Below are 24,019 nucleotides of genomic sequence, written 5' to 3'. Positions count from 1 at the left end.
AGTTTAGGAGGTCGCAGCTTCCGCTTTAAACGCGCTCCTCAGGGCTACTGTGAAAGTCCATCAATATATAGTCAAGCTCTAAAAACACAGCTTGATACGATTGTTTTACCTGAAGGTGCTACCCTTATTCAGTATGTGGATGATTTGCTTATTGCTGCAGATACTGAGGAAATCTGCAAAGAAGCCACATTGTCATTGTTGCGTCATTTGTGTGAGTTGCACCACAAAGTGTCTCTCTCAAAACTGCAATATTGCCGACAAGAAGTGACCTACTTAGGTCACCTCTTATCGAAGGAGGGAAGGAAACTGACCCCAGAGAGAATTCAGGCAATAGCAAAATTGAGTGTGCCAAAAACACAGAGAGAAGTGCGTGCTTTCTTGGGCATTACATCGTACTGTAGACAATGGATACCAAATTTTTCGTTATTAGCCAAACCTTTGGTGGCATTAACATGCAAAGATACACCCAATCCTATTCCTTGGTCTGAAGAGTGTCAGAAAAGTTTTTCTGAATTGCGCACAGCATTATGTTCGGCTCCTGTGTTAGGTACCCCCAATTACAGTAAGCCCTTTACATTATATGTCCATGAAAAGGAAGGTTGTGCATTGTCAGTTCTGACTCAGCGTCCATGTGCATATTTTTCGTCGACTTTGGATCCAGTGGCTAGAGCATTGCCAAGTTGTTTAAGAGCCACAGCGGCAGCAGCTGTTTCTATTGGACAGTCTGCTGGTCTAGTAATGAATAATACCCGAGTCGTGATGGTCCCACATGCAGTAGACACGTTGTTAAATAGAACCAAGACACAGCACTTAACTAGTGCTCGATTGTCGGGTTACGAATTAACATTGTTAGCGAGTCATGTACACATAAAAAGGTGCAACACTTTAAACCTAGCTACATTGTTGCCAATTGTAGAGGAATCAGACGCTTCAGAACAGCATGATTGTTTTCTTAGAACAGAAGAAGAGACGAAAGGAAGAGTTGATCTTTACGACACTCCTCTTGCTGAATGTGATGGCACATTATGGGTGGATGGTTCATGCTTCAAGCTCCCGAATGGTGACACGACTGCAGCATATGCTGTTACGACTTTGCATACAATTGTTGAAGCTGCACGTGTCCCACATAATTCAGCTCAGGCAGCAGAATTAATTGCACTTACAAGAGCATGCGTGTTGTCTAAAGGAATGAAAGTGACTATCTATACCGATAGTCAGTATGCATTTGGTGTGGCTCATAGTTTTGGACGATTGTGGAGAGAACGTGGGTTCCTGACTTCGCATGGAGCTAAGATTCAGCATGGTCAGTTGGTGAATGAGCTTCTTGAATCACTGACCATGCCTCTGCAAGTGGCGATTGTGAAATGTAGTGCTCACAAGAAGGTGACTGATGATGTTGGTCGTGGAAATGCATTTGCTGACGAAATCGCGAAAGAAACTGCAAGGAATGTGATGAGCCGAATGTATGTTGCAGGCCCTACAAGATGGACTGGTGATGTTGGAATGTGTGAAGACACGATAGAGAGTGTGAAGTCCATTCAAGCTGAGGCCACAGAGAAAGAGTTGAGCACGTGGAGAGAAAGTACGGGTAGAATGGATGCAAATGGTTGTTGGGTTGAATTGTCAGAGCATCAGAGATGGTTGTTACCCGATGCATATGTGCTTGCAGTGGTTACAAAGGCTCATGGAATGGCTCATATCAGCGTAAAAGGGATTTGCGAGTTGTTGGCTCCAGTATGGCAAAATTCAGGAATTCCCAAGTGTGCAGAGAATGTCGTCAAGAATTGCATGGTATGTCTGAAGCACAATCCTGGTAGGGGAACCCCAACTCCAGCTGGTCATTTTGCACCTCCTACGTATCCGTTCGAGGTTTTGCAGCTAGATTTCATTCACATGGAGAGGTGCAACAATTTAAAATACGTACTCGTTGTTGTTTGTGCCTTCTCAAGATGGGTAGAAGCCTATCCCCTAAAAGACAACACTGTCTTGTCCACAGCAAAAGCCCTTGTGAAAGAGTACTTCCCCAGGTTTGGAATGCCTAGAATGGTCTGGTCTGATAATGGAAGTGAATTTGTGGGTCGTGTGATGAAGAGAGTATGTGAAGGGCTAGGTATTCGGCAGAAGTTCCACGCTGCAAATCACCCCCAATCAGCTGGATTAGTAGAATGCTACAACGGCACTTTAAAACTTAAACTGGCCAAAATCCAAGCGAGCACAGGTCTTAAATGGCCTGATGCTCTACCCCTAGCACTCCTGTCCACCATAATGACTGTGCATTCACGAGTGAAACTTAGCCCCTATGAAATCGTTTTCGGCCGCCCGGCCAACATATGGGGAGTGCCTAGACCCACTAAGTTCAGTGAACTCGAACACCCTGTTTTGCTTGATTATCTGTATGAATTGACGGCTAAATTGCGTGTTTTGCATCAACAGGTTCACGACACCCTGCCTCCGGTCTCTGAGATTCCAGGTCACTCCATCGACCCTGGGTCCTTGTTAAAAACTTCCAAAGAACTAAGAACGACCAGCCCAGGTGGACCGGACCGCACCTCGTCCTTCTTTCCACAAGATCGGCTGTTCGAGTGGAGGGGAAGGCCAACTGGATCCACGGGGTCCACTGCAAAAGAATCCCTTCACCTCTGCCATATGACCAGTGGGTCCAGAAGGGTGTCGCTGACCCAGAACCCAAAACCGTGCCACGTGTCATCCCTTTCAATGATGCACGTGTAAAAGGAACTAACTCTGAACGTGAAAGTGAAGACATTTTGCAAGAAGCTGTACCACCATCCAAACGATTGAACACTTTGGAGCCTGAACTTTTGTTCCAGGACCAGACAGTACCTGGAAGAACACGTTACAATATGAGACCGAGACCTATGGACAAATAAAATATTTTTTTCCCTCCAAGTACCTTTTTAGGTGCAGCTCTCCCAACTGAGAAAACTTGCTTATTTTTGTTTTTGGAACCGCCATCCAGGTTCTGCTGCTAGGGCCGCGATTGCTTAAAGTCTTTGGAGTGCAGCTGACGACGTTAGGTCGACAGTTCTGGTTGGTCTAAGGGAGTTGCCCTGGACTGACAGAAAGAGGGTTCCTTCTCCTGGGAGTAAATAATGCTTAAGATCCCAACTGGGGGATGATTTGCAATAAAGGAATGGGTTGCAGTGTTACGCTGATTACCAAATTTACAACTCAATATGTATGGACCATAAAGATATCATTAAAACCATGAGACATACTTGTTAGTTAAAACATTTTCATACATTTATTAGAATAAGTAATCTTAGGTAGTAGTATGTACAAATTATATACACAATTTTATTCACACATTTAAAAAAGGTTATTCAAGGAATAATTAAAAAACATTTAAAACAACACTAATTTGGTACTTAAACATAAACATTACATAATCATATTCATAAAACAAAAAATTGTTACAAGAACGAAATTGTCGACGCGGCGTTTCGGTGCTTTTTTTCTATTCTGCACCTTCTTCAAGGACTCGTTCACAGCTTAATATTTTCTAGAAAACATATCATAATACATATCGTTAGGTCCAGATTTTTTCACAGTTGCACTTAGATTTATATCGCATGTTTAAACTGTTTTCCCTCTATTTGGTAACCCCGAACACTTAGCAACCCCAGATCGTACGTTACTATATTCTCATATCTTTAGCGAGAGTATAGTGGATTATTGTCATCACTAGTCTAGTGTCCATGTCTTGGTTTTATTTTCTTGACATGAATAGGCAAACGATTAGCTTTTCGTGCCACAAAGATTTTTTTTATATATTATTGTTATTATTCTAGGCCATTATATTCAGTATTATTCTTTACAGCCCATCGTTGTCTTTAACTTACCCAGGTTTAGTCTTTCCTGGTTTCGTTGTTATAGGTATTTCTGAACACGTATCCCTCTGCTCATGTTGCTTTCATTCTTTACTACTATAGGAAAGATATGTCTAGTTTTAAATTAGCTCTATGTATTCAGGGAGTGTTGTATTTACGAGGAGCAGTCATGTGTAACTCTACCTTGTTTCTGTGATGTGTTGAAAAACTTTCCTCGGGTTTTGTAGAAAATGGACCAACTTCAATCCTATTGCAAGGATACATTTATATTATAAAGGTGGTCTCTTTCTTAGTAAATTACACACATTCCGATTTGTCAGAGATTTATTATTTTTATTTATCTAACATTCTCTCCATCTCTAATCGGTTTTGCTACTTCAAATTAGCCAGGTTAAAAATCATCACAGTTAAGTTATAATTTCTCTAAGGTGAAGATTCACTTTTGTGTTGCATGTGATTGTCCCTCAACCGCATCTCTGGTTTTTCAAAGAGTTATTTAAAAATTATTTAAAAATATTTAAAAAGATATCTTATTCTCAAGCTTACCGATCCTATTTCCTTGATCGTTGTAGTAGTAGGGGGGACGCCTCTAGGAGCTACCTTATGCTATTCCGTCCACCACTTTCACTACAGGGCAAATTATATTGCTGGTTGGTTTTTAATTTATATATGATTTAATTTTACTAGCCTCACTCTAAGGGCTGATATTAAGTCATGGTTTCCTTACCTCTGTGTAGACAGGAATCTTTTAAGCGGTTAACTCTTGCATGTATTCATCATGGAATCAAGGGTCACTTTCTTTAAGCTTTTTTCAAATTAGCTGTTCACTCTAGAGAAAATAATAGAGTATAGAATTCACTACCTATTCTATATTAGAGCTAGTTTCTATCTGTAGTTGCTGCTAAAGTTTTTGGTGGAGACACCCTTCTCTTACTTACTTATAGCTGGTAGCTGATCTGCGTGGCGTCCTCCTCCTCCCAAGGTTGGTTTCGAATGACTAGCTCTTAATCTGTGTTTGGTATTTATACTCTCCTTAATTGGTAGATTTTTAACACCTGTTTGGTGTTGTTGATGATTAGAGTGTGCTTAGGGATGGATAGAGCAAACCCGTCGCCATCTTGTAGTGTGTTTTTATTCATGTACTTCACACCCTCAAGTCGTTTGTTGCAGACTTATGGGTTCCTGTACTGTTTTTTGTCTATTTCTTAGTGATCCTGTAGAAATGTGTTTTCTAAAGACCTGCTCTTATTATCTGTGTTCGTTATGCCGTAAAAATAACTAAAATTAATTAGGAAGCCTGCTATCAATTCTCATTATCTGTATTTGGACAATTTTGTTTGTTTATTTTATTAAGCGCCTCTGTTTTAGTAAGCCAGGTTTAGCATCAGTTAATTCTTTACCTGAACACGATGTATTTCGGCCGATTCTAAAAGCGGCCACCATCTTGAAACGGGGAATAAGTAACTAAAAACATTTATCGTATTCTCATCCCTACTCTACAGTGGCTGTTTCTTAGCTACCATTCCCAATGTTTGTATGGCCCATATAGACCTATTCGAATTGGGTTATTTTGTATACACATGTTTTAGTTATATATAGTTAAATGTGTAAACAATCGCCGTCTATTTTCGGCCGTCATTTTGAAGTGGGAACGAAGGACGAGGGTCAGTCCTTATGTTATCCTACATCCTTAGTGGGGGGTTTTAATATTTATATTACTATTCAGAACCCCACAAGATGATTGAGTTGTATTCTGAAATTTTTATTAAACCCCGATTATGCCTTCAAGTATGTGTCATATTATTGAAATTTATACTCAAAATTTTGTTTTATATATATCTTTACCCCAAATGTCCGATATCTTTAGTTAGTATAAGAAGGGGGTAATACTAAGCGTGGAACCTTAATCTTATTCAAAGCCTATTTAATTATGCCTTCCATGCCCTCAATTTAGAGTGGAGAAGGCTAGTTATCGAGTAAAACTAATTTTAATCTACTATTCCGTTTAGCCACCCCCCCTGGTTGGTTCAATGAGAATGAGAATATTCATGGATATCTTCTATTGTGACCTTAACAGAGTTGACGGGCACTCATACATATTATATATTACTGCTCATAAACCTTTTTCTACACCTATTTCCAGTATTTGCTAAATGACTCGTAATCTCACTTCTTATTCAGCCGTGCTGGGGATCCATGGCTAACAGCAGGAACATAAGGCAATTGACAAGGGTAGTTGAGTACACCGTGATTGAAACTGCTGGTGCCCTTAGTAACTTGACTGCTGAGCTCCAGTCGGATCGACTTATGACCCTTCAGAACAGGGTCGCTTTAGATGTCATACTTGCAGACCGAGGTGGGGTATGTAGATTGATCCAATCGAGTTGCTGTGTTTTTATCCCAGATAACGCTCCAACAGTATACCAGGCCATCTCTAAACTGCATAAGATTTCCGAATCTATTCATGTAGATAAAGGAGATTGGTCGTTGATGGGATGGTTCTGGGAACTGGTATCCGCCTGGGGATGGAAAATCCTGATGGTCATTGGGATGGTCTTAGCCATTCTTTTCCTGTTCTGCCTGTGCGTGCAGTGTGCTCCTGCAATATGTGGCCTCTGTGTCACATCATGTGTGAGGAAGCCTGTATCAAGAGACGAACTAAGTACTAGAATGATGTTACAGCAACATCTCAATGACTTTAGGAATATAGATCTGGACTCAGATTAGCATGAGGATAGATTAATTGCCTATGTAAGGGCAAAAGGAGGGTTTGTGGTTCTGAAAAATTCTGAACTCGTGTAGTAATTCAGACTCGAGAATAAAACTTCATCGTAACATGACGAATTTAGTATCAAAAGACCGAGAATGACGAGTACACCATGTACAAGCATTTTCAGCATATTCGAGTGACGATTTCACCCGAAATCGTCATTTTCGTTCTGAACCCTTGGCTTCCATTTTGTGTATGCCAGCCATTTTGTGAGTTGCCCTTTACATAGGCCTTAATCCAGCTGGATTCGATTCCAAAAGGACACGTACACCTTAATCGACTTTCCTATGACCTGTGCAAGTTGGAATCATTGCCCCAGGCCAAACCTGTTAGGTCAGTTCCTCTCCAGTGGCCGAACAAGATAGCATCAAGGCCCAACAAGCCATAAAACCTTCTGATCGCACACACACCCTGCCGAATCTTGCTCACATCTTTCCCGCTCATTTCTCTCACTTGTTTTATGATGGGGAGGTGCCTGTTTTATTGGGGGTCCACTGATATCTGATGGAAATACCGGACCTTGCCGGGTAATTTATTTTGGGCTGGACGAAGTGAAATATGGACATGTCATCATGACTCTGCTTTTTCCCTTGTACTCGAAAAATGTTAATAGTGTATTGTAAATCCAAGAATGTTTGCCTGAAGCTGAATATTTTGTATAAAAAGAGAAGCCTGGTTTTTTGAAGTGAAGCAGTCTCCTGAGAATATACTTCCCGTGTGTTGTACTTCTAGGACACTTGTTACCGTGGTTGCAGCCAATAAAATCGATCCTTGACTTCACCTAGAAGACTCTGAGTTTCTGTGGTCTGAATCAGGAAGGACTCGAGGTCTCTGGGTGTACCCTGACACCGCTGGGTGGCCGGTTCTGTGCCGGTTCTTAAAAACCCAGTACCTCAGAATGGTCCTTATCTGGTTTGGGAATGATAATTATGAGGGCATCCAGGAAGGATCCCGAAGCTCTAGCAGAGGAAATAAAGGAGTTAAAAAGTTGGAGTAGTCTAGGTGCAAATAGGGCATGAAACGTAGAGTAAAACTCAATAGGAAAACCATCAGGTCCCGGCGCCTTAGATTTTTTGAGAGAATTGATGGCCTGAAGAATTTCCTGAAGGGAGATATCATTCTCTAGCTGGGCAAATTCTTCTGGGAGTGAGGGTGGGGAAGGGAGACCATCAAAGAAAGACGCTAAATTGGGATCAGACGGATGGGTGTCATCAGTGTAGAGAGAGTGGTAATAATCATGAAAAACTTCCGCAATATCCTCATCAGAGGAAACTAATTTGTTTGTACGTTCATTAAAAATAGGACCAATGGTTTTGCGTTCCGATTTGATTTTAAGATAGTTTGCTAGCATTTTACCCGCTTTGTTCTGTCCTCCATGGTATTTAGATTTGATTTTTAAGAGGGTATTGCAGGCTTCCACCGTAACAATTTTGTTCAAGTCAGATTTTGCCTTAATTAAATTGTGAAGAGCATCATTGGATTTAGAGGAAAAATATGAGTTTTCAAGTAATTTAATACTTTTAAGTTGGTCCGCATATTTACTTCTATCAGCTTTCTTCTTCTTAGCTACATACGAGATTGTGAAAGCTCGAAAGGCAGCTTTGAAGGCATCCCAATTATTAGGAACAGAAGTGTCTAAGGGGTCATTCAAGGAAAAGAATTAATCAACGAAAGCCGTAACTTCCTTAACAAAAGTAGTATCAGACAACAGGTACGTATTAAATTTCCAACGGCTAAAACTGGAGGACGTTAGGGTAAGATCAAGGGATGCATAAACAGGGGCATGGTCTGAAATAAAAATAGAACCAATATCGGACTTTTGAAGGGAGGGGAGGAGGGCCTTACTAACTATAATGTAGTCTATCCGTGAGCGAGTATGATGAACATTGGAAAAAAAGGTATACTCCAGGGAATCAGGGTTACAAGTCTTCCATACATCATAGAGAGGGCGCGTGGCAATGGCAGATTGGAAACATTTATGAGACTTATCCGGTTGAAATTTGTGTGAGGAAAGTCTGTCAGAAAATGGGTCTAACCATTGATTAAAATCACCAGCTAGAACAATATTTGGGCAATCAATATTCGAGATAAGAATTTTAATGTCATTCCAAAATTTAGGGTCTGGTCGAACCGGGCCATAAATATTTAAGAGGACCAAAGTCTGATTTTGGATCACAACCTTTGCCATAACCTTGCGCCCCTCATCATCATTCTGAGATGATAGAATTTGGACCGACATGCCTTTGTGAAACAAAACCGCAACACTCCCTTTTTGTTAACAGCAGGAGAGAATACCACTTGACCCACCCAATGCGAGTCTCCTGTAAAAAAACGACTTGAGAATTAAGTTTGGATAAATGTGATAATACCTTTTGACGCTTGACAGGGTGTCCAAGACCACGAACATTCCACGTCACAAAATTACACATGATGGGAAGCGAGGATGGGAGAAGCAACTAGGGAAAGACACATGGCTGGAGAGTCTCTACATAAAATGACACAACGACAAAAAAAGAAATAGATGAAACATTGGAACAAAACATCCAGTACACATAGGAAAAGAAGGATAAAAACTCCCAGAATAACAATATATAAGAATATTGACCAGAGAAACCGACAACGAGGAAGTAAATATTGTCTTGTAAGAAAAAAGGATAGGAGTGCACAAGTCAATGCGGAAAAACCAAGAAGGAGGAAAGAAGTAAGAAAAAGAAGAAAAAGGGGGGAAACAGCAGGAGAGAAATAAGAACACAGATCAAGGCAAAGGAGCCAGGTCTGAGAGGAGAGAGAAAACCACAACAACATCGGGGGAGGGAGACGCCGAGGAGGACGAGGACTCCATCGAGCCACAGAAGAGCAAGAACAGGCAAAGAAAGGGAAAAATCAAGAGACCTCAAGAAAGAGGGACAATACAGAAAAAGAGACATGACAGATCCAGAGCGATCAGAGAAAACAAAGAAAAATACTTCTTAATACATTGATATAATCTGATTTACTGAGGTGAAACGATTCTGCATGATAATGAAGTACACTTTTGAAGAGCCTGCTGTAGGATGTCTTTATAAATGAAGGTGCCCCTAGAGTTCAGCAGTAAAGGACACCCTAGTAACCTCCTCTCTTTAATAGCAATTAAACTTTAAATAAATGCTTCCCCATTTATTTAACATATTTTTAGGGCTCGGCCTACATCCCACGAAGGGGGTGTGGCTTAAGAGTCCTTTTCTGAGCAGTTCGACAATCTAACCTACGAATTCCAGAGAAGCTCATGATTTTTGCTCGTAATTTATGGCAGCTGCATGGCAATTGGCCCGCGCATGGCTGTGTTTTTACAAGCCAGCACGCAATAGGCCATAGGCTGTAGAGTTGCTCCGCTTCCTGCATATTCCGTGCGGAGACGCGCAGCAGAAGGCTATATTTCATCAATTACCAGCTGTCAGGGGCCGCGGTAATTGAAGCCAGATGCTGGGCGCGCGTGCACCATTCTTTGCTGTCTGCTCTATGAAGCTCTTCCACTTCATGTGGCTCGCACACTGAGACCGTGTTAATTATGACAGCACAACACTCTAAGCCATACCGCAAACTTTTGCACTTTAATATTTACGTTTTAAAGCGCTTACATTTATGGTATGAACACCTCTGTGATTCTGACGGTTGCAGTGCCCTGCAGCAGGACAATAATGCTTTGAAAGTGGCCGTAGTCACTGGTAACCTGTTAGCATATTACCTGTGTTATTGTGATTTCTGGAGCAATACAGGGCATTTCGCTTGTACTTGATCTGTATCACTTTTCCTCCCTAATTGTGATGCAGCTGTTTCATTTGCAGAATAGTTCCCAGAGTTGCTGTGCTGTGTGGAAGAGGCACAGTTGTGCGTTTCCACCCCTTTTTTCCGACGTTTGAAATTTAGATTGTAAACCACATGGACGTAATGTACAAACATCCCATGTCCCATTACCAGAGGTGCTGTGCTGTCCATGTGTTTGTGCGTTCCCAACCTAGCACAAACTAAGAAGTAGGCTTTCAGTAACGAAGACACAAAGTATACAAGTAGACCACACAATGGCACACAGCCTTAGGCCCTACACGGTAGCTGTGTTGGAAAGTCCAACCTTATAATAGAAGGAGTGGCCGTGCTTCTTTATTTAAGGCTCTTGCTGGTACCTGGAGCAAACTAACCATGGTTTGCTCATAGACTAATTAATCATGCTGGTACTCGGAGCAATTAATCCGTGTTTTGCTCATAGTTTAATTAAAAAGGAGGACGCAGCCATTCCATTTAATCGTCTACCATCTTGAACTCCCTACAAAGGCCAACCAAAACTATTCCCTTGTTGGAAGAAATTCTGCAATCTTTAGTGTCTTGGGATCTCCCCAAGAAAAGGGTATTTAATCAATAAGTAGTTTGTGGATCAACAGAGATCGTATAGCATATACATTGTAAATAAAAGGCAGAATACAAGAGCAAAATATTCCTCAATAACATACATTTAATCTTCAGCCCTCCTACTCCAACCTTTGCTTAAGCCTAATTACTGCAATGAGATAGCATGAAATCGCATGTCAATCAAAAGATGATGACAACATCAATAAAGAATAGTGCAGGGCAAAAATTGCGGATCTATTTATTTTAATAGGCCAGGGATACTCAAAGTACAGCTCGCAGCCCTCTTGACTTTTATGTGCGGCCTCCTGGTCAACAGCAGCATTGGGCTGTTGTTTCCTCAACATAGCACTAACATTAACAAGCATTTACAATGCAATGGTCTCAGCATCATTAAAGGTAGAGCTATTGGCTGACCGGGTCACTAGCGCAGAATACGTGATTGCAGGACTGAAGCCCCCAGTAGCTACCACTGCACGCAAAGTAGCGGACATCGAAAAGAGGGTCCCAGTCTTAGAGCAGCATGTGGAAGATGCAGAAAATAGAGTGTGCCTAAACAACATCAGAGTCTTTTTTTTTTTTGTGATCCACGTTTTATTTATTGATTTTTGGCATGAGAGGCCGTATTTAGGGCTAGAATTAATGAAGTGAGTGATTATTGTTCGACTGAATCTTTTTTATTTATTTTTTATATTTTATTCACAACTCGGTACGTAGAAGAAAGAAAAATAAAATACAGATTAAATGATACACAGTACATAACAAACAGGGAAGAAAATAACAACATAGCAGAATGAAACAGTAAGAACAGCTTCAAAACATGACAATAATAAAAAAGAAGAAAAAAAACCCCAAAAAAAACAAATGGCGTTGCAGGTACATTCATCAAGATAAATGCCAAAACGTTCAAATGATAAATGTGCCCCAAATTTTATCGCATTTCAATAAAGAACGAGTGCCTCTTAGTTTAGCCAAGGCCAATTCCATGGAGTAAATATCATTGATCAATGGCCACCATTCCATAATATGTGGGGGTTTAGAAGAGATCAAAGCGCGTGCAACCACTAATTTGGCACATGATAATGCAATAGTGACAATAGTTTACTGCGAGGTAGGTATTGTGTGAATATCAAGTAATACAGAGGATGCTGTAAGAGAGGGAGGGTAGCTCAATTTTAGTTTCAAAATCTTGTCCAGAGCAGACCAAAACTCGAATAAAATAGGGCAGGAGAGCAGCATATGTTACAAATCCGCGGCAACAAGGCCACATTTCGGGCATTTAGTTCGGTCACTAAAAACAGGGTGTTGTTACCCCATTTGAATATCCTATCAGGTGCGTGATAAAGCATACAGGTGGTTTTAAATTGCTGTAGCCTTAAACTTGATGACTGAACCAAATGATTAATATTATGGAAAGATGAGGTAATCATGGTGGGGGTGATGTTAAGCCCTAACTTAGCACTCCATTTTTCTGCTAGTTTGAGGCAATCACTGGCTTCATGAGTAATGAGACATCTATAAGCTCTACTGATAAGGGATTCATTCTTTAGTGAATAAAAGCAATCCCAGATGTCGTTGTCAAATATTTCCTGTACTCTCATCATACGGCAAAAAAAATCATAAATTTGCATATATTTAAATCTCATTGTTTCTGTAATTTTGTGTAAAAATTGGAGTGTCTCAAAGCTCAGAAAACCATGACTGCCAAATAGGTCCCCAAGAGTATGTATACCATGGATGCGCCAGATATTCGTCATGTTATCACTAAATATCCCGGGGAGTCCGGGGTTGCCCCACAGTACCAATCTGGGATGAAAAAAAGAGGTTCTACAGAAGGCCAATATATTGAACCACATCTTGACCGTATCCCTAGCAGTCTTAAATGTAACTCTTTTGAAATAGTTGGGGTCGTTGACGCTTAATAAAAACATATTAGAGTCCGAATTTAACATAAAGATGTGAAAATAGAATTGATTATCAGCGTTAAGTAAGCATCGTAGGCGACCAATGAAAGTTGACCAGAAATATAACTTAAAATCCGGGAAGTTAAGTCCCCCGTTATTTAGAGAGCATTTAAGTAGTGACATGGATCGACGGGCTTTGCGACATCTCCAAATGAAACTACTAAATATTCCGTCGAGTTTTTAAAAATAAAGGTTACTAAGAGAAAGAGGGATCGACCGAAATAGATAAAGAAATTTGGGGAGTATTTTCATTTTGATTAAATTAATTCGACCAATAATATTTAAGGGAAGTTTATGCCATTTTTTTAATTGTGCGATAGTAGATTTAACTAAAGTATCGTAATTAATAGTAACTATTTAAGTAATTTGGCTGATAATTTAACACCTAAATAAGTGGCCGTGTGACATAGACCAGGTACTATAGTTGTTGGTTTGTAGTTAGCAATGACCTGGGTTTTATTCAGGTTTAATTTATAACCCGAGACATCGCCGAATCTGCTAGCCTCCAACGTTATTCCATGTAAAGCCTTTGCGATATCGGTGGAGTAAACAGCAATGTCATCAGTGTACGCCGTGATTTTCAATAAATGAGGGCCAGAGCTAAAAGGTATTATACAAGATTGTAATTGTAGAGCACGGAGAAATGGCTCCATAGAAAGAGCAAATAGTAGAGGCGACAAGGGACACCCTTGACGGGTGCCCCTAGATATAGAAAAAGTGGCTGAAGTCAAACCCGCATAGCTGATTCTCGCGGTGGGGTTATCATAAAGGGATTGAATCCATGTTACGAAATGACCGCTAAAGCCCATAGTTGTTATTACTGACCAGAGATAATCTGACCCCACTCGGTCGAAGACCTTCTCCGCGTCCAGAAGGATCATACCGAGTGGGGAGGGGTTCGTCCCTGCTATATCGAAGGCAGTAATGGCCATGTTAATATGAGCTGTAGTATCTCTACCTATTACAAACCTGTGTTGTTGAGGATTAACTATTTTAGGTATCAGTGGAGCCAGCCGCATGGCCAGCACTTTTGCAAATACCTTTGCATCTGTATTTATAAGCGAAATGGGGGCGATATGAACCACATTCATCGGCCGGTTTATCCTTTTTCAAAAAGAAAATCAATTTGGCAGTGTTCCAAGAATTCGGGGCTTTCCCATGCTCACCGATATAGCTAATAACTTGATGAAAGAGAGGTGTTAGCTCATCGATACAAATCTTATATACCTCTAAGGGTAAAGTATCTTCCCCAGCAGCTTTTCCGGATGGTAGAGACAAAATAGCTTGCCGTATGTCCAATAGACTAACGTGTTGGGATAGTTGAGAAAGCCCTAGATGATCAAATTTACCTGAAATATGGCGATCCAGGTAGGCCTGAATACTAGCCAGAGTAGGGAAGTTTTCTGGGGTATATAATTTCTTATAAAATTCCACAAATTGTTATAATATCTGTGAGGGTTGATCAAGTTTAACATTATTGGGGCCTTTTAAACTTTTGATCAGAGTGTTAGCTCTCTCATCGGCTGCTTTATAAGCTAGAAATTTTCCTACTTTGTCTCCGCTTTCGTATTGAGCAATACGGGATTTATGTAATTTTATACTACTTTTTTCCCCAAAGTATTGATTTTAGAGCCGCTTTTAAATGTCCTAGTTTAAGCCCAAGTTCCAGCACGTTAGGAGAACCTATGCATAGAGCATCGGCCAATAAACGTTCAGCTGAAAGGATATTATTAGTTAGAGTTGTATTGGTTTTACGGTGCTCAGAATTTTGTCTAAAGAGAAATTGTTGGGTGAATCCCCGAATACTGGCTTTACAGGCATCCCACACAATAATACAGGAAGTGGAATTAAGATTGTTTTGGATAAAATCTGTGATATGAGTTTTAAGTTGGAAAATAAACTCTGTATTGATAAGTAGATGCCTGGGAAAAGAAAACATCCTGGGGCTTGTATGAATATGTGGAATATTAAACAAAAACAAAATAGGGTTGTGGTCCGAGGTGACTCGGGGACATAGCGTAATAGAGCTAGTATTCAATACATTATCAGATGCCCAGATCATACCAATACAGGAACAGAGTTTGTGAGGGGCAGAATAATAAGTGTAGCCGGCCATATTAGGACGGATGCTACGCCAAACATCTTTAATATTATGAATACGTCCCAATTCTAGTATGGCAGCACGAGTCCTGCGCATACGTTGGAAAGCACCATGTCTAGTAGTATCCAGTTGGTAGTCCATAATGCAGATAAAATCCCCCAAAATAATTAATTCGCCCTCCCAATCCAAAAGTTCAATATTCAATTGATCAAACACATATGAATCATCAAGATTAGGTCCATAAACCACACAAAATACAAATTTGCATCTTTCAATTGATAATTGCAAAATAGACCATCGTCCGCATTTGTCACATATAGTTTTATGGGTTTCTATTTCAAGATGTCGGTCTTTAAGAATGGCCACCCCCCTAATTGAGGCGTTAAAGGTAGAGCAAATAATAGCCTCATAACCAAGTTGTCCCAACAACTTCCTGTCTTTATAAGCAATGTGGGTCTCAGATAAAAAAAACAAATGGGGGTCGTACAATACTAGCTCTTCACGAACTAAGCGTCTTTTATTTTTATTATTGAGACCTGCAACGTTCCAAGCCAAACATTTTAACCGTAACATAAAAAAAAATTTGAATATCTCTTTTCATTTGCAAAAATAAAAAAAAAGACTTCTCCCTGGAATATCCATCAAAGCCCCTACCCAAGTTGCTTTTTTTAAACCAAAAACCACCCCACCCACCCTCCCCCTAAGAAACCCACCCCCCCTAACTCCCTCACCTCCCTCAGGAGGGAACACTCCACAGCAATCTGCTGCCGCTGTATGGGCAGCTACCCTAGAGAGCAGCATGGTGCTCAACCCACTACCTTACCGGGAAATATGTAGTCAGAGAGAAAAGTGGAAAAAAAATAATAAAGAACCAAATAAAAAGGAAAGAGTAAGCATTAAAAAAAATGTAAACTAAATTTTCATTCTCTCTGAATTAAACGAATGTAGAAAGCACATTCTCAGCCTCCCTTTCATCAGTGAAATAATAAGTACGACCACCCTTCATAACTTTTAGGCGGGCAGGTTCTTGCAGGAACACTTGCCCGCCGAGGGATTTAAACGGGTCGATGAGTTTACGCAACTTCCAGCGCCTGTCCATTGTAGCTTTGCTGAGATCAGACCGTACAAAAAAAGATAAAGATTCAGTTGTAACAGGGGAATTAGGTCTTGCTTTTTGTGAAACAGCCTGTCTCAGCAAAAAATTCCTAAAATAAATAAGAAAAGCGCGGGGGAATTTGCTTTCTTTGTTCCGCAGAACAAGTGGTAATCTGTGAACTCTTTGGAGTTGGAAGTCCCAGTCCCAATCAACTAAATCCGGGAATGCTTTCTTAAACAGATTAACAACATATGCCCTAGGATCAGACCCCTCTGCCCCCTCAGGAATGCCAAATAAACGCAAATTTGATCGTCTTTGACGATTTTCTAAATCTTCAATTTTTAACTGTAAAGACACAATATGAGTTTCATGTTGATCCACAGTAGCCTCGGTGCGGGAAGACCCTTCTTCAATCTTAACCACTCTGCATTGTAGATCCTCTATTTCTTGTGATATCCCCCCATCTTATGTGTGATCTCTTGCAAAGAGTTCTGCAGCTTGCTATTATCATCTCGTAGTTGTAGGAAATGTTCTTGTGCTTCCTGTCGGTGATTGGTTAGAGTCTGCAAGATAATGTCAAGAGAAGAGCTGACAGGTTCTTGTGTTCTTGGTATAGTTGATTCAGGAGCAATAATTGGAGAGTGTGGTACCACAGAAGTTGGTGAAGATAAGGTCTGCGGGATTAATAAAGTTGAACTAGAAGGGGGGTTAATATCATTTAGGACTGACTGATTTGAAGATGCAAAGCGATACAAAAGGGGATGATGGACGGAGCGTTTGAACAAATCAAACACTCACCCCCAGTCAACTGATCTGGGTTTAATCCATCACCATTCTTTAGTTCACTCAGCCACCCCAGTTCAGACATGGCTATATGCAAATCAGTCTGACCCTGTGCCTTATGGGAACAGTCCAGCCCGAACTGCCAAGCCATGTCTTCCCTGGACCGGAAACAAGCATCCTGGGACCGGTTTCAGATTCATAATCCTCATCAGCCAGGCTATCTTGAATCCAGTGGCCAAGTGAACAAGGGACTCACGTCTGAGTATACCCTGCCACACTTAGGGCGAACAAAGCGATACAAAAGGGAATGATGGACGGAGCGTTTGAACAAATCAAACACTCACCCCCAGTCAACTGATCTGGGTTTAATCCATCACCATTCTTTAGTTCACTCAGCCACCCCAGTTCAGACATGGCTATATGCAAATCAGTCTGACCCTGTGCCTTAGGGGAACAGTCCAGCCCGAACTGCCAAGCCATGTCTTCCCTGGACCAGAAACAAGCATCCTGGGACCGGTTTCGGATTCATAATCCTCATCAGCCAGGCTATCTTGAATCCAGTGGCCAAGTGAACAAGGGACTCACGTCTGAGTATACCCTGCCACACTTAGGGCGAACAAAGCGATACAAAAGGGGATGATGGACGGAGCGTTTGAACAAATCAAACTCACCCCCAGTCAACTGATCTGGGTTTAATCCATCACCATTCTTTAGTTCACTCAGCCACCCCAGTTCAGACATGGCTATATGCAAATCAGTCTGACCCTGTGCCTTATGGGAACAGTCCAGCCCGAACTGCCAAGCCATGTCTTCCCTGGACCGGAAACAAGCATCTTGGGACCGGTTTCGGATTCATAATCCTCATCAGCCAGGCTATCTTGAATCCAGTGGCCAAGTGAACAAGGGACTCACGTCTGAGTATACCCTGCCACACTTAGGGCGAACAAAGCGATACAAAAGGGGATGATGGAAAAAGCGTTTGAACAAATCAAACACTCACCCCCAGTCCACTGATCTGGGTTTAATCCATCACCATTCTTTAGTTCACTCAGCCACCCCAGTTCAGACATGGCTATATGCAAATCAGTCTGACCCTGTGCCTTATGGGAACAGTCCAGCCCGAACTGCCAAGCCATGTCTTCCCTGGACCGGAAACAAGCATCCTGGGACCGGTTGAAGGGGTCGAACCAGAGGGTGCAGCTGTCGGAGCAGCATCGAGGGATACTGTTGAAGATAAAGAGTTGGTAATTGGCAGCTGCGATATATTGCAAATAGAAGAGGAATCATCCGGTGAAGAAGAGGAATCTCTAGTAGAGTCATGATCTGATAGACTCGTACCGGAAAGTCGCAGTATCAAATTTGTTTTCACCAGCCCCTTTGCCTGTATCCATTTACTGAGAGGGCTTTTCTCCGCAGGAAGGAATTTCCTTGTAAGTGGAGCAGTGATTAGAGATGGTGCATTTACTAAGCCAAGTGGCTTCCCTTTTTTACTCTTGGATTTTGATTTGAGTTTGGCTTTATCTCTTCTATCGGTCAGATATTTAGCCGTATCAAGTGGGGAGCCAGTATCTACTAAATCCTCATATTCCTCATTAAGCACATCTTCACCAATGATCAGTGGGTAGTCAGGGGAGTCTGCAGGTATATCAGTAAATAAATCAGTAGACTCAATTTCCACAGCTGCCTCTGCTGCTTCGAAAATTACAGAATCCGCTACTAGACTCAAGGTCATAGTGTTCTCAGCTCCAGATTTTGATAACCCAACAGGAGTAGTCAAAGGTCGAGGGGTTACTTCTGGCAGGATGCTATGATTTTGGGAATTCTCTAAAGCACAAGGTATAGATGCTGTTACAGTTGGCTGGGGGAGGCTAGTACCGCAATCCAAGCCAGAGACCGGTATCGCAGCTATTTCACCCTCAGCCTCTGCCCTTGAATTGACCTTATCAACAGTCTCTGCTTCTACCCCTCTTTTATTAACTTGCATAGTCCCATCATTAGGTATACTAGAAACCCCTGGTGCAACAAATAGGGGCGGCCGGAGCATTTGCTTACCCGATGGGGTTAGAGTAGTTCCTCCCGCAGATATCTGTACAACCTTGAGACCGCCAGATGGGAAGAAGCGGCAGAGGCAGATCTTGCAGTATTCATAGAGTTAACGGTAACAGCCGTAATTGCCATTACCGTTGTCGTAGCCGGTGCCACTGTTTCCGTCACGGGATTCTTGCTATTCGCGCGGGTAGACCTTGGTACGTTGTTAGGAGCCATTAGTGCCCGCAGTCCCTGGAGCACCCGCGTTGTATCCTGTACCGTGGACTGTGCCGGCAAAGCAAGTCGGCATCATAGACCAGACCAGACGAATGTCGAGCCGCTGACCAGCCGCAAAGCTGTTTGCCGGGCGGTCAGCAAAGGGATCCGGAACAGCCGCTGCATCCACGGGAGCTATCAGGCAGGTTGAGCCGGGGTCAGCAGGTCCTGCGGTTATTTCTAATGGCGATACAGCAGCACCAAGTTCAGCCGATTTTTCCGATTCACAGCTTGGGATGCAGCATGAAAAGCAGTGCGGAGACAGAGCTCAATCAGTCACCATCCTCTGCGGAATACGTGTGATCCCAGCCAGCGTAAGACAAAGAGAGCATTGCAGCAGTCTCCCGGGTAGGGTAAGGTAAGCGGGGAGCCTCCACCTAGCTACTTCTCCGTGGCGTCCTCAGTCCACCATCTTGCTCCTCCACACAACATCAGAGTCACGCGCCTGCCCAAAAAAGTCGCGTGGAACACAACAACATGGTGGCGTACCTAGAACACTGGCTGAGCACAGAAGTGGCAGAAGAGGGCCTTTTGACATTCTTCACCCTGGAACGGCCGCCCAGGGTCCCTGCTCATGCGCCCCTGCCTGGAAGACCACCTCGACCGGTGGTGGCCTGCCTCCTTTTTATAAAGAAAGGGACCATGTTTTGAGTCAAGCGTGCCTCAAAGGACAACTCACAGTGGACAACAGCATTGTCAGGATCTTCCCTGACTTCTTCCGGGATGTGCAGCGACAACGAGCATCCTTTGTCACAGTCAAAAGGAAACAGCGCCAAATGGGGGTGTCTTACTCTAAGGTATTCCCAGCCAGACTCCGAATAGTGCGCTAGGGAGGAACCACTTTCTTCACCGCACCTCAGGATGTGTGGGACTGGATCAAGGAGCACGACCCTCGAGACCGGAGACGTGAAGGCAACGACCCAACTGAGAAGGAGCCACCCAACGATGGAAGAGACCCGCTGGGACAGAGAAAGTGCGGTGGCAGCAGTGTCCAGCCTGAGCACAGCGGACACCGAGGACGCCCCTTCGACCTCCGGAGAGTAACAGAGAGAATCGGACTCTGAGACGAGCTCGAGCACAGTGCGGGGTGCCAGCCAGGCCCTTCCGGGTATCACACCCAGATCAGCAGATAACCTGATGTGAACCAGATCGGACACGCAAGTACAACCGAGACTATCATGTTGGGGGTAGGATATCGGCCCTAGCGTCACCCTAAGCAATGCCTAGAGTGGTCCCAAAACAATTGTATCTGAACTATACACTAGAAGGGGGTGAACTGGGGGGGCAGAGAGGACAGCTGTCCTCCAGACGGACACTGGCCTAGTCATCCCTTTCGGACTCTGACTGTTAAGGCACAAGAGTGCAAGCTTTGGATGGGGGAGACGTTCTCACTTGTCCTGGGAGGGGGTGTTGGGATGTTTCTATTGTTTTAAGTTGGGGACACAGCTGTCTATCTCTATGCGGGGCCACAGGTCATTGTGCGGAGGCTCTCGCCATAAGAAATTGGGCGCTGGGTGTCGGGAGGGGCAGAGAAGGCCAGACGCAGGTGGAAAGGCTGATTCGCGATGCCTACTCAGACAGAATATATTCTCCACTCCTGGAATGTCCGGGGGATGCACTCCATGCACAAACAATACAAAATCTTCTCACAACTGAATAGACGGGGGTTCACATAGTAATGCTACAGGAAACGCATACATTAGCATCCGAGGGGGAGGCATTACAACGTAGGTGGAGAGGCCAGGCATACTACACCACATACTCGGCATTTGTCAGAGGGGTCCTGATCTGGATCAGGGCAGGTGCCCCCTTCCAGCACACCGGCCACACAGTGGACTCAGAGGGCCAATATGTGATAGTCACTGGGCGCCTAGGTGGGCAGGACGTCACACTGATCAATATCTATGGCCTGAATTTGGACCAGGGCACATTCTTTGAGCACTTATCAGGATCACTGGCTCCACATATGACGGGTCAATTATTATAGGGGTAATTTCAACTGTATATCAGATCCAGCCCTGGATCGCTTACACCCACCGCTTCGGAATGCTTCAGTACATAGGACAGCTAAGACGTTTAGGGAATGGCAATCTCTTTTTTTTTTTTTTTTTCTTTTCCCAAAAACCTTTATTTGAGCAAGCATAGAAAAATACAAGAATGGGCCTACAACCTCACGGGCTGGCCGCTAATAATAAGTCACAAGGCTTAAATTAGAATGTACACCCGTGGTCAGGCACAAATCCAGCACAAAGCATTACTCCCAACATATCACAGAGCAGTTTGAATTTTTATTTTATACAAAAAGAAAAAACAAACACGAAAGGCGAATGCACGGTAATTAAGGTCAGCCCAAAGAACGGAGGGGATGGTTCGCGAGCAGGAGAACATACCCAGAGCCCGGAGGCTCCAACAAGGTCGGGGGGGGTGGGGGGGGAGCAGCGGGGAGAATAGGAAATTCAAAAAACAGTATGAAAGGGTTCCGGGAACGCTCGCCTAGGGAGATAGGACAACCTCAGTAGTGCCTACAAGGGGAGGGGTACAGATATCCCCACGATATTCATTCCACTGGCCCCAAATCTTCGTCCACGCCCCGGGTCTGCCCCTGGCCACATAAACAGTCTTCTCACGAAACATGGACCAATCCATGTTGTCCTCCCATTTCGAGACCTCAGGGGGCTTGGATGCGCCCCAAAGTTGGGCAACATCCCGTTTCGCAATCATGTAACCCAAGGTAGCCCATCTGGTCTGGGCCACAGAGTAGTCAGTGGGCTCCCAAACATTCAACAGACATCGTCGAGGCTCCGGCCGCAGGGCCACACCAGTCACATCAGTCATCACCTCAAGCACAGCAGTCCAGTAAGCCGCTACAACCGGGCACTCCCAAAGAATGTGTAAGAAGGTAGCACTCGAACCACAACCACGCTTACATAACCCATCCAAGGAAAAGCCCATCTTCACCAGACGCGGACCAGTGACATACACTCGATGAAGGATCTTCAGTTGAACCAAACGGAGACGGGCAGGAATGGCTACCTCCTTGGGAGAAGAGAGTGCCGATTGCCAATCTTCATCGTCTAGTTCCAACCCATCGCCGACCCAAGCCTCCCGAAGTCGGACCAATAAGTCCGCCCGATTATTGATCAGCTTCTTATAGATCAGGGAAATAGTGCTATCAGGCAGGTGCCCATCAAGGACACGATCTTCGAGGGGGGAAGACTCGGGCAGGGCCTCATCAGGAGTCAAAACTGAGGCGAGGGCGTGCCGGACCTGCAGATAACGAAAAAATTCCCTACCATTCAAACCAAATTCCGCCTGGAGGGCCTGGAACGACTTCACATTACCCTTCGAGCACACATCACCCACCTTACAAATCCCAATCATATCCCAGCGGTCGAAACCCTTGGTAGACCAGAGACAGCCCAATCGTTCCGAGGCATAAAGCGGCATTGCCAGCGTCAATCGATCCTCCCATCCCAAACTCACATTCGCCGCTCGCCACACAGTTACTGCAATCCTGGACGGGCCCACGAGATGGCGCCCGGCAGAGCGAGAATAAAGCGCTCTATTAAAGTCCCCACCCGGCAGCTGGAGTCTATCCATCTCGAATGCAGGATTCCGACCCGGCGAAAACATCACGTGGTTAATAGCAGACAACTGGGCCGCCCAGTAATATCGCTTGATATCGGGGAGCGCCATGCCCCCGTCGTACCAAGGGATGGTGAGTTTCGCGAGGGCAATACGTGGACGTCCGTCCCAAATCAATTGCCTTTGAAGACTCTCGATCTCCCGGAAATAGGTCTTGGGGATAACGTCATAGAAGTTCTGGAGCGCGTAAAGGAACCGCGGCAAGGACATCATTTTAAACAGGGCCGCCCTGCCCAGAGGAGACAAAGGAAGCTTACGCCAACGGGCCACGTCCAATCGCAATCTAAGCAACGGGGGGAGGAGATTACGCTCAAAGCGGAGCGAGGAATCCATCGTAATAAAAATCCCTAAATATTTGAAGCCAGACTGGACCACCTGGATAGGAAGTCTGCTCGGCAATGGGGGCAAGACACCCGAAAGAACATACACGCAGGACTTGGCCCAGTTAATAACGAGGCCTGAGTTGGCACCAAAGGAAGCAAGTACGTCAAATAAAACAGACAGAGATTTACGCGGGGAGGTGAGATACAAAAGAATGTCATCCGCATAAAGCGAAACGCGGTCCTCAAAGTCCGGAGACCAGCGAATCCCCTTGAGCGAAGGTTCCCATCGAAGCCAAGCAGCCAATGGTTCCAGGGCGAGTGCAAAAAGCAACGGAGACAAGGGGCATCCCTGACGGGTACCCCTACCAAGGGTGAAAGGAGCCGAAACTCTACCATTTACCACTACCTGTGCCAGAGGTTCCTCATATAATAACTTGACCCAACCAATAAACTCAGGCCCGAAACCAAATTTCTCAAGAGCCGCCCAAAGATAAGGCCACTCCACAGTGTCGAAAGCCATTGAGGCATCCAACGATGCTAAAATGGCCGGCTCCGTCAGAAGCCCCGCCCTCGCAATCGCGCCGTGAAGACGACGTAGGTTCAGAGCCGTGTTGCGATGCGGGATAAATCCGGATTGATCTGGATGGACCAAGTCACCAATGACAGTTAGGAGGCGGGACGCCAGGAGTTTCGCCAGTATCTTGGGTTCAACATTTAGCAGGGATATGGGCCTATAGGAGGAACAAAGGTCTCGCGGTTTACCATCCTTGGGGATGACGACTATCGTGGCCAGTCGCTGATCATA

This window comes from Lissotriton helveticus, chromosome 2_2 (genome assembly GCF_964261635.1).
Source record: "Lissotriton helveticus chromosome 2_2, aLisHel1.1, whole genome shotgun sequence".
Taxonomy (NCBI): domain Eukaryota; kingdom Metazoa; phylum Chordata; class Amphibia; order Caudata; family Salamandridae; genus Lissotriton; species Lissotriton helveticus.
Note: the sequence above shows the minus strand (reverse complement) of the source record.